The following is a 15399-nucleotide window of genomic DNA, read 5'->3' on the forward strand; positions in this document are numbered from 1 at the left end:
TCCAAAACTGAGACGTAAATCTGGAGTCTCGGTCAAAGACGATCGAAATGCCGTGCAGCCTCACTATCTCCTCAATGAATATCTCGCTAACCGGTCCATAGACCAGGAAGCACTCGAATGAAATGAGCCGACTTCGCGACGATCAACGATAACCCGGATGGTATCGTGACTGAGTCCTCGGTAAACTCGCGATAAAGTCCATCGATATATGCTCCCACTTCCACTGAGGAATCTCCAGTTGAGGGACCAGGGGGTCTCCGATGATCGGCCTTGACACGTTGGCATGTGTCACACTCGGCCACAAAACTCGCAATCTGGCGTTTCATCCAGAAGTACCGCCTCCTCATATCACGATACATCTTCGTGGAGCCCGGTGGATAGTAAGTCTCGATCGATGTGCCTCGGCCATCAAATCATGACGCAACTCGCACATCCGGGACACACAACCGGCCTCTAAAGCGTAATCCACCATCGGAACCAATCGCCACCGATCGCTCCACGGATGTGGCTTCGCTCGATACTCCGAAGTGACTCGTCCGTCTCACGAGCCTCGATCACCCTAGCCACTAAAGAGGGTTGAATCGACAAGCTCGAAAGTCAACAATGGAAGACTGCAGATCGAACTCAAAGTCAAACTCGATACATCCTCGAGCATCCGCCACTCACGCACCATCATCGGACCTTTTCGTGGTTGACGGCTGAGCGCATCCGCCACCACATTTGCCTTGCCCGGGTGGTATCGAAGGTCAAAATCATAATCTTTCAAAGCTCCATCCAACGGTGAAGCAAGTTCAACTCAGACCGTGAAAATAGATACTTCAAGCTCTTATGATCCGTAAAGAGCTCGAACTTGACCCCGTATAGATAATGCCTCCACACCTTCGGTGCGACGACTGCCGCGAGCTCCAAATCATGAGTGGGGTAGTTCAGCATGGACCTTGAGCTGGCATGAGGCATACGCCACCGGCTTCCCATGCCGCATCGCACAACACCCAAGCCAACTCTAGAAGATCGGTGAAAACAACAAAACCCTCACTCCCATTAAGAAGAGTGAGAACGGGAGTGGACGTGAGGCAGTCCTTCAACTCCTAAATGCCTCATCGCAGGCATCACTCCAGATGAACTCAACGCCCTTTCGCGTCAACTGGGTTAGCAGTGCAACAATACGGGAGAAACCCTCGATAAACTATCGGTAATATCCTGCTAGACCCAGGAAGCTACGGATCTCGGACACGTTCGTGGGCTGGCCCCACTGACGCACTGCATCAACCTTCGAGGGGTCCATAGCGACACGCTCCCTCATCACCACGTGAACGAGGAACTTCATCTCCTCCCGCTAAAACTCACACTTCTCCATCTTCGCATACAAGTGGTGGGCACGGAGGGTCTCCAGCACAATCTGCAAGTGCTCAACATGGTCCTCTCGGGTTCTCGAATATACAAGAATATCATCAATGAATACTACCATGAATTGATCGAGGAACGGTAAAAAAACCTCGTTCATGAACTGCATGAATACGACGGGCGCATTGGTCAATTCAAACGACATGACCAGGAACTCAAAGTGACCATAGCGTGTCCGGAAAGCCGTCTTCGGAATGTCCTCCTCTCGGACCCGAATCTGATGGTAACTGGAGTGCAAGTCTATCTTGAAAAAATACTGTGCACCCTGCAACTGATCGAACAAGTCATCAATACGGGGAAGCGGGTATCGGTTCTTGATGGTGACTCTGTTGAGCTCGCGATAGTCCATAAAGAGTCGCAACGAACCATCCTTCTTCTTCACAAACAATACTGGGGCTCCCCAAGGTGAACTACTGGGACGAATGAAACCTAACTCCCGGAGCTCATCCAACTGCTCCTGCAGTTCCCTCAACTCCAATGGTGCCATCCGGTAGGGGGCCTTCGAGATGGGCGCAGTACCGGGCACCAAATCAATCTGGAACTCCACCTGCCGACGCGGCGGTAAACCCGGTATCTCCTGAAACACATCCGGGTACTCACAAACAACTGGCAGCTGCTCAATACTCTCTGCCACAGAATCCTCAATGACCGAGCCCAAGAAACTAGATAATGGCTCTTCTCTGGGCTCGGCGACGAACTGGAACACTGGCAAGCCTGGAATGTGAAACGTAACCTTCCTCGCGGCACAGTCTAAGACGGCACCATACTCTGCAAGCCAGTCCATACCCAGAATCACATCAAAACCTGACATCGGCATCACGAACAGATCGGCAGGAAGGAATATCTCGCCTACTAACACCGGGCAAGAAGGACAGCGACGGGTCAACATAATAGACTTCCCCATGGGAGTCGAAATGGTCAAAGCTTCAGACATGGACTCCGATGGAATACCGGTCAATCGACAAAACTGCTCATCTATAAAAGAATGGGAGGCACCAGAATCAAATAAAACATGAGCAATGCAGGAAGAAACAAGAAGAATACCCTCGACTACTCCACCGGTCGATGACTGCGGGTCTCGGCTCGACGCCGTGCGAGAATAGAAGCGGCCCCGAGGTGGTAGGGAAGCAACCCGGAAGACCGAGGGTCCTAAGTCTATGCCTGCTGGGCGCGATACATACTGGACCCATGGACCGGACATGCGGATATCCCCTTTGCCGGTGCCGCGGCCGCCGCTGCTCTCGCTGCTGCCGCCGAGGAGGTCTCGCTCGGCCGCTCGCCGAGGAGGAGCCCTAGGAGCTGCGGGTGGAAGCTGAGCTCTCTGCTGCTGCTGAGGAGGACGAGGAGGAGGCAACTGTGGTGGCCTCTGCTGCTGAATGGGGAGAGGGCACTCACGCCTCCGATGCCCGACTGTCCACAGTCGAAGCATACACCAGAAAAGGGGCCAGAAGATGAAGCGGCTAACGGTGCTGATGATGATAAAGAAGCTACTAACTGAACCGCGGACTGCTGAAATCCTGATCTGCCCCTCCTCCTCTGCTGATGGATCTGCCTGGAGCTTCTGGCTGGTGCCCTCCTCTTCCGGTCTCCACAGGAACTCTGCTCTCTCGACCTCTGGGTTATAGCCCAGTCCTCCTCATAAACCAGTGCCCGATGAATGACCTGGTCAAACGTCTCTAAACAATGCCCTACCACACGACTGCGAAGGGCAGGACGTAAACCAGTCACAAAACGACGAGCCCTCATCTTCTCATCGCTGGTGAGATGAGGAGCAAATCTAGATAAGGCTAAGAAACGGGCCTCATACTGAGATACGGTCATATCACCCTGTACTAGGGTCTCAAACTCGATCGCCCGCTGGATCTGAACCTGCTCAGGGAAGAACTTCTGGTCGAAACGGACCACGAACTCCTCCCATGTCCAAGCAAACTGAGGTCCGACCATCCTAGATACGGATGACCACCAGTGACGGGCCTCACCCTGAAGAAGATATGTCGCAAGGGATACTCTCTGACCCGCAGGACATTGAATAGTGTAAAAAATCCTCGCAACCTCAGTGCGCCAAGCTTCGGCAGCAGAAGGGTCATGGTCACCACTAAACCTCGGGGATCATGTGTCGGAACTCTCGAGCTATCGCACTAGCACGCGGTAAGTCAGACTGCCCAGAACCTCCAGGCTGACGGGTCTACAATGCGGTGGCAACAAGCCGCATCAACACTGGAAATGCTCGGCTCCTATAGGTACTGTTGGAAAGGCGGGCGGCACTCGCCTCGTGCAGAGGCACGGGGCGGCCGGCGGAGCAGAGCCTCGAATCGGAATAGCAGTGAGTAGGGGAATAGGTGGGGGAACCGAGCAACCGGAGGTATGGGCGCTACGGGCTCAATTGGAGGAACAGGCCGATCGGGACCTCAGGAATCGGATCCTCAACAACGGGAGCCGGATGTGCTCGAGTAGAAGGGGTAACTCGGGCACCTCGTCCACGTGCACCACGACCATGGGTGCCACGACTACGGGAGCCACGTCCACGCGGCATCGTCTACAAAATAATGACGACTCAAGGAATCAAGACAATTACAGGCTCAATACGGAGCGAAAGGAAGGATCTCGGGACACTACTTGTCCCATGTTCTTAGCAGACCTGCGATGTCATCCTTAGTCTTTCCAGAATTACCTGCTATGCTCTGATACCAACTCCTGTCACGCCCCAGACTCGGTAACCGGACTCACAAGGAACCCGATCCGATTTTGGCCGCAACAGCCTCCGTAGTACCCCATTCTCGGCTCCTGAGGTAGGTTCCGATCCTGGGATCCTACAAGGAGGATTTTCATAACAATATAATCACTTTCAATGCGAGCATACTCAAGATCACAGCAAGTACATCTGAGAATAACAAAGGCACACATCACAAAATCCACTAAAAATTTAAACTTTTACAATCATCCAAAAGGTCCAAAAGGACATACATGAGAATAAAAGGAAAAGAGAGAGAAATCAGCAACACTGGAGTCCTCACTGCTCAACTCTACTCCATGCTCTGCTGCTACGGCACCTACCTAGAGTCTCCTGCACGTATCAATCGTGCATAAGCTTATAGAAGCTTAGAGGGTGGTGTAAGTGTGTGACAATGGTGCATAGAAGAATAGTAGGAGGTATAAGGAGAGAAGCATAATCAATGAACATATCACTAGTCTTACCAAGGCTTACCATGAATGCGATGCAATAAGTAATGAGTGTCATACCAAGGCAATGTATGAAAGGGGGGCTTGTACAGCCAATGGTAATGCGATGTAAGTGATGTCAATGCTCATATCCAAACCATAAGTCAAGTACATTTTCAATCATAAGGAAATCACCGGGGTCCATTACACTGCTGAATGACTGCCGCTCTGCAGACCCCGCACAGTCAAACGAGCGTAAGAGACCTCACTACCCGCCTGTGGACAACCAATCACCAACAAGGCCTGAAGGTAGCGGACCCATTTACGAGCTGGTCAGACTCAGCCTAGCAATGCCTCCTCACACCAGGCAGGTAAGGCCACACCCCTATCCAACCGACTACACGACAGTGGGAGTCGCGGCCTAACGGTATAAGGCCCTCGTGCGCTCATGTATTCCACCCGGTCACGGCGTTGGAGCAGATCCTTAGTACCATGGAAGTTTTGGGAATCTCACCCATGGGCATCCTACGCACCCAGTATGCTCAAGTAATATTTCCGGTGTCCACACATGCGGCCATCCACAAATGTCCCTGTGGAGGCAAGGCCCTGATGAAGCAAGGGCGGTATCCTCATGAAATGCGATGCCAATGCATGAGTCGCACACACAGATCATGCACAAGTTTCAGGCACTCAATGTGCAAAAGGGGAGAAACTTCATCCCCGAATGACCACTATACAATGCAATCAATTCATACAGATGATGCATATGGGTCGCAATGATGTAAGTGTGCTACCTGAGGAATATGAAATCGTCTGTCCCAAGGAGGGTCAAGATCTAGGCACATCGACAGGTATTCTAAGAAGAAGAGAAGTCCTCTAGTGGGAGCCCAGTACTTTGGGATGACCCACAAACAAAGAGAGTCAAAATCCTAAGGAGGAACAATCCTAGCCAGGCCCAAGGTGGGCCTTTAACCACCTATAAGGGCCTCTATGGGCCTACCTTAGGGCCACCAAGGAGGACATCCAACCTCAACTGGGTCCCAAAAGGTAGCCTACTATATATATAAAGAAAGGTCCAAGGCACAATCAACCCATGGCCTAGTGGGCCATACACTAAGCCTAAAAACAAAGGCAACCTGGTGGGCCCTTAAGCAAGGTTAGGGCCCAACCATAAGGGTCATAGGTTCATTCATTGTGGTAGGCCTAATGGGCAGCCCATTATCCCAACACATGGGAAATTCTTAAAATTTTAACACATGTAAGTTGGGCCTCACATCTCGGCCCAAGTATGGATTTATTATAGTGGGCAAACAAGGGCCCAACTACTTGAGTATTTGGCCCATAAGGCCCATCACAATGACATGGTAAATATAGGACCCAAGGGTTCAATGGGCCTATCAAAAGTTCCAGCCCAACCAAGGCTATAAGGCCCTTACTTAACTAAGAGACTAGCCCAAGAAGAATCCTATTTGGGATGGGCCTTTAATCATACACTAATTAAGCCCAAAAAAATAAAAATTAAGATGATAAGATACTGACATAAATCCTCCTCAAATCTAGTGGGCCATATTGCCCCAAAGAACATCTATAGGCAACAGTTATTGGGCTCAATGCCAAATTCCAGCCCACCCAAATTTCTGGGTTGGTTGGAGTTCAGCATTAGAAGTATTTCTTAGTATAATTAATTCTGGATGGCTCACACACATCACTGTGGGCCCCACCAGATGAGAGAGGATATACAATACATATATGAAATGGGACAGACAGTTAGAATGCAAGCCCAGCAGTAGCCTAAGGCAGGGATGTCCCATGTGTAGGCAGTCCTATGGGCCTGGGGTATATGGCCCAAAAATCCACCTAATGTGTTCTAATTGAATAAAAAGGGGTAAGTATGATCAATCCCCTAAGGACCCTACATGGATGGGTGGTGGGACATTCAACACATCGAGGTGGGCCCACGAAGCAGGCTAGATGCCCCAGCCTGGGCGTCCCTGCCTAGTAGACCACTTCCAGCCATACCACGGGCAACTCAAATGTATTTTGGATCTGAAATTTTACAGAGTGATACTTCCATAGGTGACCTACACCCCCACAAAATTTCAAGATTTTTGGACACTTAGAAATATTTTAATTTATTTAAATAAAATAGACTGTCCAGAAAATCGGACTGACCTGGACGTCCCAACGTGGTGGGCCAGTCCGGCCCTTTCCATGGTGTACACAGAGGTCCATTGGCCCTGAAATTTGGTAAGTGGGTCCTAGAATGGGTGGAACATATCTCCACAAAATTTCAGAATTTTTAGACATATATAAATATTTTAATTTATTTAAAGAAATCAATCTGTCCTAAAAATCGGACTGATCTGGACACCGTATTGTAATGGGCCAGTCCAGCCACCACCATGGTGTGTACAGGTGTCCATTGGCCCCAAAATTTTGTAGGTGGGTCCTACCATAAGTGAACCACCTCTCTGTAAAATTTTATGATTTTTGGATACTCATAAATATTTTAATTAAATTAAGAATTTCAATCTGTCCAGGAAGGGATGTTGCTGTCCATGCATTGTTTACCCAATAAGGTGGGCCCAACCTTCATCCAAGAGGGGAAAAATGGAGGTTTAGTATTTTCTTCATAAAATAAAGTAAGGTGGGGTCCATAAAAGTGGCCCATCCTTCAGAGAAACCAAGCTGAAGTGTATGCTTTCCCTCCATACATGTGGGTTGGACAGCCCAACAAGGTGGGCCGCCCACCCCTATGGGCCTCCTTTTTGGGTACCATATCATGGACCATCTGATGTATGACCCATCACACCTCATGGTGGGGTCCACACCTTCTCATTACACTCCATACTTATAAAGAAAATAATGACAATCATGATCCAAAAATCCATGCCAAAGATTGAACATGACAATCCATGCAACAGTCCAAGTTTTTGGACAGCAATACATGGCTGGACACATCAGCCTATATCTCAATAATCCCAGCCATAAAAAGGGTGTGTGGCCTTCCTCAGTGGGCCCCACATAAGTCCAGATCACATACTAGAACTAGGACACTTGCATGCATTTGATTAAGGTGTCCGATGATCATGGAGTTAGGTGATAAGAGCATCCCACCTTGCTGGATTTTTATTTTTATTTATTTTGGGACATCCAAGGCCCACTATAAATGGGCCACACACACACTATCATCCATACATCAGAGAAAAGAGAAGAAGGAAAGAGAGTAATCCGGCCATGGGGGTAGGGGCCCGCCACTAGTGGGCCCTCCCAAGAGTGAATCATACCCATACAACTACATTGATTTTACATGCAACATAAAATCACTACATGCATGATATATAATTGTTATGGATGGTTGGGATGCCATCCCAACATGATCCTTAGGGTCTAGATGACCTTAAGATGGAGTGGATTATAAAATACATCATGATGGGGTCCATGGAGAATGGCCCCATCATGGATCATGACATGCATGTAGGATGGGCCAAAGGGCCACATCCATGGGATCAAATGGGATCCCCACCATGGATTGGTGGGTCCCATATGATCCATCTAGAAAGAAAAAAAGATCAAAGGGTAGAAAATAAGATCAACAATTATAATCACCCACCTTGAATCTTCAAGCTACCACCAACACTAGGTACTCCAAGCTCCAAGCTTAAAGGTTCAATGGTCAAGATGAGTTTGTGATGGCTAGATGGAGGAAGAAAGGAAGGGAAAGTTGCTGGAAATTGGGAGAGGGAGGGCTGAAAATTCTTCCATGAAAGAGAAAAATGAGAGAATGAAGGAGGAGAGAGAGGAAGGGAAGGTTGTAGGGGAGTCATCATTACTCTCCCTCCTTGGTTAGAGAAAGAAATCATGACCTATGGTGATACAAACAATGCTTGCTAGGGTAGGTTAGGTGTGGGTAGTGTTTAGGATGGGTAGTGTTTATTCCATGGGAATTGTAGTGTGTGTGGGTGGTGTGCATGGGAACTTGTGCCTGAGAGTGGTCCATATGCTTTTGTACAAAAAGTGGGCCACATGATGAAATGCTCACAACTTTTGATCTATAAGTCGGATGAATGCACAAGACACGTCGTTGGAATCGCAACGACGATGCGGTCACAATGTTATAGGTCTCAACTCGATCCGAGTCGGGTCTTCATGACTGGGCTCACGGATGACCGCAAACACTATCCAAGGGTCACGAGTCGCCGGGATTCGACCGGTAGGACCGCGGGATCAAGATGGACGGAATGCATACTCACACACACACATGCACACATGCGAACTCGGGTCGGGTCTCACAAAAATTATAAAAGAAGTGACCTGCTACCCTCTCTAAAACTTGATCAATGAATGGTAGAGGAAAATGGTCCTTCTTTATGACCTGATTCAATTTTCTATAGTCAATGCAAACACGTCAACCAGTGGTGATACGTGTTGGTATGAGTTCATTATTAGAATTCTGCATAATAGTTATTCCGAATTTCTTTGGGACTACTTGAGTTGGACTCACCCAAACACTATCGGATATTGGGTAGATGATTCCCACATCCAACAATTTGATCACCTCATTTTTTATAACTTCCATCATGTTTGGATTGAGACGCCTTTGAGGTTGTCTAATTGGTTTGGCATCCTCATCGAGGTGGATCCAATGGGTGCATATAAAAGGGCTTATACCCTTGATGTCAGAAATGGTCCAGCCCAAGGCTCCTTTGTGGTCCCTTAGAACTTTCAATAATTTAATCTCTTGATCCTTCTCTAAAAATGAAGAGATCACCATAGAATAAGTTTTATTTTCACCTAAGTATACATACTTAAGCTCATTTGGTAGTGGTTTTAAATCAAGCTTTGGAACATTGGTTGGTGATGGCAGAGGTCGCAAGTCCTCAATAAATAAGATTTGAGTGCGCAGTCTCCATTGGTACATACCAATGTCCTGGGTGGTAGTGCTTTCATTATCATCAGAAATTTCAACAAGCACTTTTTCTAAATTAGAATTTTTCAAGTCTCCAATGACTTGAATCAATTCCTCAGTCAGACCAGGTTCTAATTCCTCTTCTTCTATCAAGCAGTCCATGAAATTCAGCTCATGGATTTCATTATTATCAATGGGCTGCTTACATAGATTGAAAATATTTAGCTCTAGAGTCATGTTACCAAAAGACAAGTTCATCATTCCATTCTTGCAATTTATGATTGCATTTAAAGTTGTTAGGAATGGGCGGCCTAAAATGATGGGAACTTGAGCGCTAGCATTTACACATGGTTCAGTGTCTAGTACAATAAAATCCACGGAAAAGTAGAATTTCTCCACTTGGACTAGCACGTCCTCTAAAATTTCCCTTGGTACCTTAATAGAGCGGTCAGTGAGTTGGAGTGTAATTGTGGTTGGTTTAAGCTCACCTAACCCCATTTGTTTGTAAACCGAATAAGGTACTAAGTTGATACTTGCACTCAAATGTAGTAAAGCATGCTCAATTTGAAAATTCTCAATAATACAAGGAATAGTGGGACTTCCCGGGTCTTTGTATTTGGGTACAACCCTTTGTTGAATGATAGCGCTTACTTTCTCAATAAGGAAGGCCTTTTGTGCATATTTAATTTCCTCTTTATAGTTACAAGTCTTTGAGATATTTAGCATATGATGGAATTTATCTAATGGTATCAAGCAGAGGAATATTAACAGTAACCTTTTGGAGCACATCCAACACCTCTTGATATTTCATGGGGACAGTTGGATTTCGAAGTCTAGATGGGAACGGAACTGGAGGCTCATATGACTTAGTCTCTTTATCCTTTTGCTATTGCGGCTCTTGAACCATAGCCGGTTCATCATTTTCTTGAGACAGTGGTTCATTCTCCAGTGTTTCTACCGGTTGCATTATCTTGTTATCGACCTCTTTTCCACTTCTCAAGGTAATGATGGCCTTAGCTTGTTCATGATATAGTTCGCTTGAATTTGAGTCTCCAATGAAATGTGTGTTTCGAGGGTTTGGCACAGGTTGAGAAGGAAGGGTGACTTTTTCCCTAACATTTAGTTGAGTCTCAATTCTAGCCATAACTGTCTTTAATTCCTGATTTGATTGGATTAGAGACTGATTCATTTGAGCTTGAGAGTTCATGAATGTGGTCAATGCATCCTCCACAGATGATCGCTTTGGTGGGGGCAGATATGGTGCATTGTTAGGTGCCCCAAAGAAGTTATTTTGTGGAGGCATTTAAGGTGCATTGGGTGCATTAATTTGTAGTCCATTCCTTCAACTAAGATTAGGATGGTTACGCCAATTTGGATTATACGTGTTTCCCATTAGTTGCATAACTGACCTTTGGTAATTATTTATATCATTTGTTTGATCATGCTCATGCGTGATATTTTGTACAACTGAGATTATTGGACAATCCTTTATGTCATGGTCTGTACCACCACAAATGCTACAAAAATTACCTAAGGAAGTATTTGCTTTAACCATATCAATCTTCCTAATTTCCAAGGTTTCGACCTTTCTAGCCAATGCAGCGAATTTAATTTGCATTAAGGTTGTCTTCCTCTCTTAGGACATACATTCCCGCTTTCTCTCTAGGAATAGGTCTAGTTTGGTCTGATTTACCAGAGACATCCCATGTCTGCATATTCTCTGCTAACATATCTAGAAAATCCCAAGCCTCATTATGATCTTTGTCAAGAAAGGTTCCACCACACATCATCTCTATGAACTGACGGGTACCCATGGTGAGTCCCTTTCGGAAAGCATCAATCACGTGCCATGGTTCATAACCATGATGTGGACAAGTAATTAGAATGTCTTTGAAGCGCTCTCAAGCTTGAAAAAATAGTTCATTCCCCTTTTGGGAGAATGAGATGATTTCTTGTTTTAGTGCATTTGTTTTGTGCTCGGGAAAGAACTTTTTCAAAAACTCTCTACGTAAAGCTTGCCATGAAGTGATGGTATTAGGTCTTAGAGAGTTGAGCCAGGCTTTGGCCCGATCCTTTAGAGAAAATGAGAATAACCTAAGCTTAAATACATCCCTATTGCTATTGTTTACTTGTAACGTTGCAATTACTTCCTCAAAATCCTTGAGGTGCAAGTAGGGGCTTTCAGAATCCAAGCCATGAAATTTAGGAATTAATTGAATCACACCTGGTTTAAAATCAATGTTCCCTGTGTGAGTACGGAACACTATGCAAGATGGTAAAATTGATCTCTCAGGGTGTAAATGTTCACGTAAAGTCCGTGGTCGGTTTAACACATTCCTATGAACTTCATTTTCATCCTCAAGAGGAGGATTATGTTGATTTTCTCTATTTTGATTTATAGTTGGATCTGGCAGATTTGGATTTGGATTATCAACTAGGTCTGCCATGGAATCCAAGTGATGTTGAGTGCCTCTTCTAAGTGAATAATAAAGGCCTGGAACTAGTCCCCCTTCAGAGGAGAGTCGATTGTTTTGATCCCTACTCCAACGGGACATAAACCATCCACACCACACAACAAATACCACTAATTCAAATCACAAGTATGATACTTAAAATAAAAATAAAAACTTAAATCAACAACCCAGGTGGCAGGGCCAACCATGAGGGTTCAGTCCACAAAGCAAAATAAATCAACAACTCAGGTGGTAGGGCCGACCATAAGGGTTCAGTCCACAAAGCAAAATAATCAACAACCTAGGTGGCAGGGCTGACCATGAGGGTTCAGTCCACAAAGCAAAAATAAATCAACAACCCAGGTGGCAGGGCCGACCATGAGGGTTCAGTCCACAAAGCAAAATAAATCAACAATCCAGGTGGCAGAGCCGACCATGAGGGTTCAGTCCACAAAGCAAAATAAATCAACAACCTAGGTGGCAGGGCCGACTATGAGGGTTCAGTTCACAAAGCAAAATAAATCAACAACCCAGGTGGCAGAGCTGAACATGAGGTTCAATTCAGAAAGTAAAATAAATTAACAACCCAGGTGGCAGAGCCGACCATGAAGGTTCAGTCCACAAAGAAAAATAAATCAACAACCCAGGTGGTAGGGCCAACCATGAGGGTTCAATCCACAATTTTTTTTTTTTAAAATAAAAATAAATAAATAAAAGTAAAACTAATGCAGAAATTAAACTATGATAATCTGAAAAATAGATTCAGTGATAATCTTTGTGATCAAACATCAACTGTAGGACAACTATAGCACTTGGGTGATAAAATCCCAAGCAGGGCAACCTTATGTCATAGTTAGTGCTTGAAAGACCCAACTAAATTTATTTTCAACGAAAAAAAAAAGAAAAAAAAGAAAAAAAAAATCTACAGAAAATCTAGAGGGTTTAAAAGAAAACTTACCTTAGCTATCTTGCACAGATTTGATCTATCTCAGTCTCTCCTGGGCAATGGCGCCAAAAACTTGATTGCTTGCCTCCAAGTGCAGAGGTTCGTAAGTAGTATCCCGTGAATACAGGGTTAATCCCATAGGGAGATGAATTGTGAGAAGAAAAAAAATCAAATGCAAAACAAACTAAGTAATAAAAATTAATCTGATGATTTGATTTTGAGATTTTTGAATGGATGTAATTCAACTGAATAAAATAACACCTAAGCTTTAAAGTTTCACACATAGATTAATGTTCCAAAATCATGATGACTTGGATAACACAACTAGGATTTGAGCACCATGGTCAGCCTAATCGGAAAATAAAACAATTTAAATATTTTAATAAATGATATAAAAGATTAGAAAATAATGGATTTGCACCATTGACATATATTCTCAAGCGCCAGTGATTTTAAATATTCAATATCTATAGGATAATGAATATCAAAGAAATATAACAGGTTGAGAACCTCTCCTATCTAGGAAATCTGATTGGTCTAGGGTAAGTCTATCCATTAATGTGGATCTCATATGATGGAAACATATGGATCTCACAAGAGGATAAAAAAATAAAACCTAAATAATAGATAACATGCATACGCCATTCTTCTCATCATTAAAACAATCAATCATCATAATCTTAAAAAATTATTAAACCCATGTGCTTCCCTTCTAGGTTGGGCTAGAAGGAACTTAGAAAAACATAATTAAATTACAGAAATAAAAAGCAACAAGAAAGAAAGAAGAAAAAAATGCAAATAGAAAAGATCTAAAATAAAAAAAAATAACTTATAAAGCTTTAATAAAACTAAAAACTCTTAAAAAACCCTAAATATTGCTCTTGAATGCTTCTAATGATGTTTTAGAATGCCCTAGGAGGCCCTATTTATAAGTAGGGAACTCTAATTTTCGTATAAAGTTGAAAACCCTAGAAAATGCATCAAATATACGTATTTTCCCAAAATAAACTTCTCGCTGCATAGTTCATTTAAAATAGACTTCCTGCTGCGTAGTTTTTCCAAATAGACTTCAGAGCTTTAGAATACACTTTTCAGGACGATTTTAGGATTCTTCACTTCAAATCTTCGATTCTTTTCATTCCCTACTTGGTTTTCTTAGATTTTTGGCATGTGAATTCTTCAATCTAGGTTTCCTAAGATCCATCCCTTGCCTTGGTGATTTTTTAGCATCAAATTCTTACTTTTTAGCACCATTTTTCAATCCAAGCTCTTAAATTCACCTTACAACACATACATGAGTAAAATAGAATATTAAGATGATTTATGTTCATAAAAATAAGATATAAATGGGGAAAATTATGCAATATTTGAGTCTCAACAATTAGCTTGATCCAAAACTTCTGTAGCCACCAACAAGTTTACAATAGTACATTTAATCCCCACTGCATCCTGTAGTATGGTTCACTTGAGGCTAATATAGGGTTGTCAGTGGGTCAAGCCTAGGTAGGTCTCGGCCTAAATTTTGAACTATTTTAGGCCAAGCTTTCAGGCTGACTCCATTTAAAATTCTAATTTTTCAGGTCCGAGCCTAGCCGATTGACACTTCTAGGCTAATGCCTTAAAATGAACTGTCAAAATAGATGGACAGTATTTGACAGTATGGATAAATTATATACATGACAGTGTGTCTTTCAAAGCCCCTGTTAGGACCATCCTTCTCTAGTTAGCTGCTCATGGGGATAGTACTAACATAACTAACCTTCTCTAGCTGCGTCTTGGTGCCAATTCATGTCCTGTATATTTTCTTTTGTATGACCTAATAAACAGGTTAGATGTCAAATAAACATTATGATAAGTCTTAGGAAGCTTTTAATGGTGAGTGTTCAATCACAACTAATTCCTAAGGTGGTGTCTGCCTAAGATTTGGATCCGCTGCATTTTTGGCTCACACCTTAAAATAAGCTGAAAAAAATGGATAAAAGCCTGGATAAAATACATATATGAGGCCTAAGGAACTTTTGTAGCACCGACCAGTCTCACGTGGAGCCCTTGTCAAACATGCTTGGAATTAGTGGTGTTGACTCACCGCCCAATCCAGTGGTCCCCTTTCATCATCCGAAAATCACTTTTTTGAACTATACCAAGACAACTATTTTTGATAAAATCTATTGAATTAATTGCCAAAGAAAGCGTCTGTCCCCGCCCCTGAAAGATACCATTATAGCTGATATTATTAAAAATCGAGTTGACTTGGTCTGAGTTGAGTTTAATGAGTCCACACAGCAACACTTCCCAAGTTAGGGCCGATTCACTCTCAGAATCGACCTTCGCAATCATCCAGCTCGAAAGCTTTCAAAATCGAGTTGACTCAACTGAGTTTCAGGTTCAGTTGTTGAGTTTTAAAACCACGCATTTCCTGGTCACGCTTACCCCTTGGAACAGAGCAAGCTTTTCCCAGACCGGAAGGAAAATTGGAATAATCTATAAATTAGGTGGGCCACACACACACAATAAATCAGACCTTAAGC

The 15399-nt window shown here is 44.1% G+C and overlaps 1 non-coding gene and 1 pseudogene across 1 annotated transcript; one reads left to right on the forward strand and one right to left on the reverse strand.

Moving 5' to 3' along the window:
• Positions 1 to 15399, reverse strand: part of LOC131219272 (cellulose synthase-like protein E6) — a 51005-nt pseudogene that overhangs the window by 27748 nt on the left and 7858 nt on the right.
• LOC131219784 (small nucleolar RNA R71) lies at positions 11330 to 11436 on the forward strand. Its single transcript, XR_009158428.1, has one exon. It is a non-coding gene; the product is annotated as a small nucleolar RNA R71 (small nucleolar RNA).

This window comes from Magnolia sinica, chromosome 11, assembly GCF_029962835.1.
Source record: "Magnolia sinica isolate HGM2019 chromosome 11, MsV1, whole genome shotgun sequence".
Classification (NCBI taxonomy): Eukaryota; Viridiplantae; Streptophyta; class Magnoliopsida; order Magnoliales; family Magnoliaceae; genus Magnolia; species Magnolia sinica.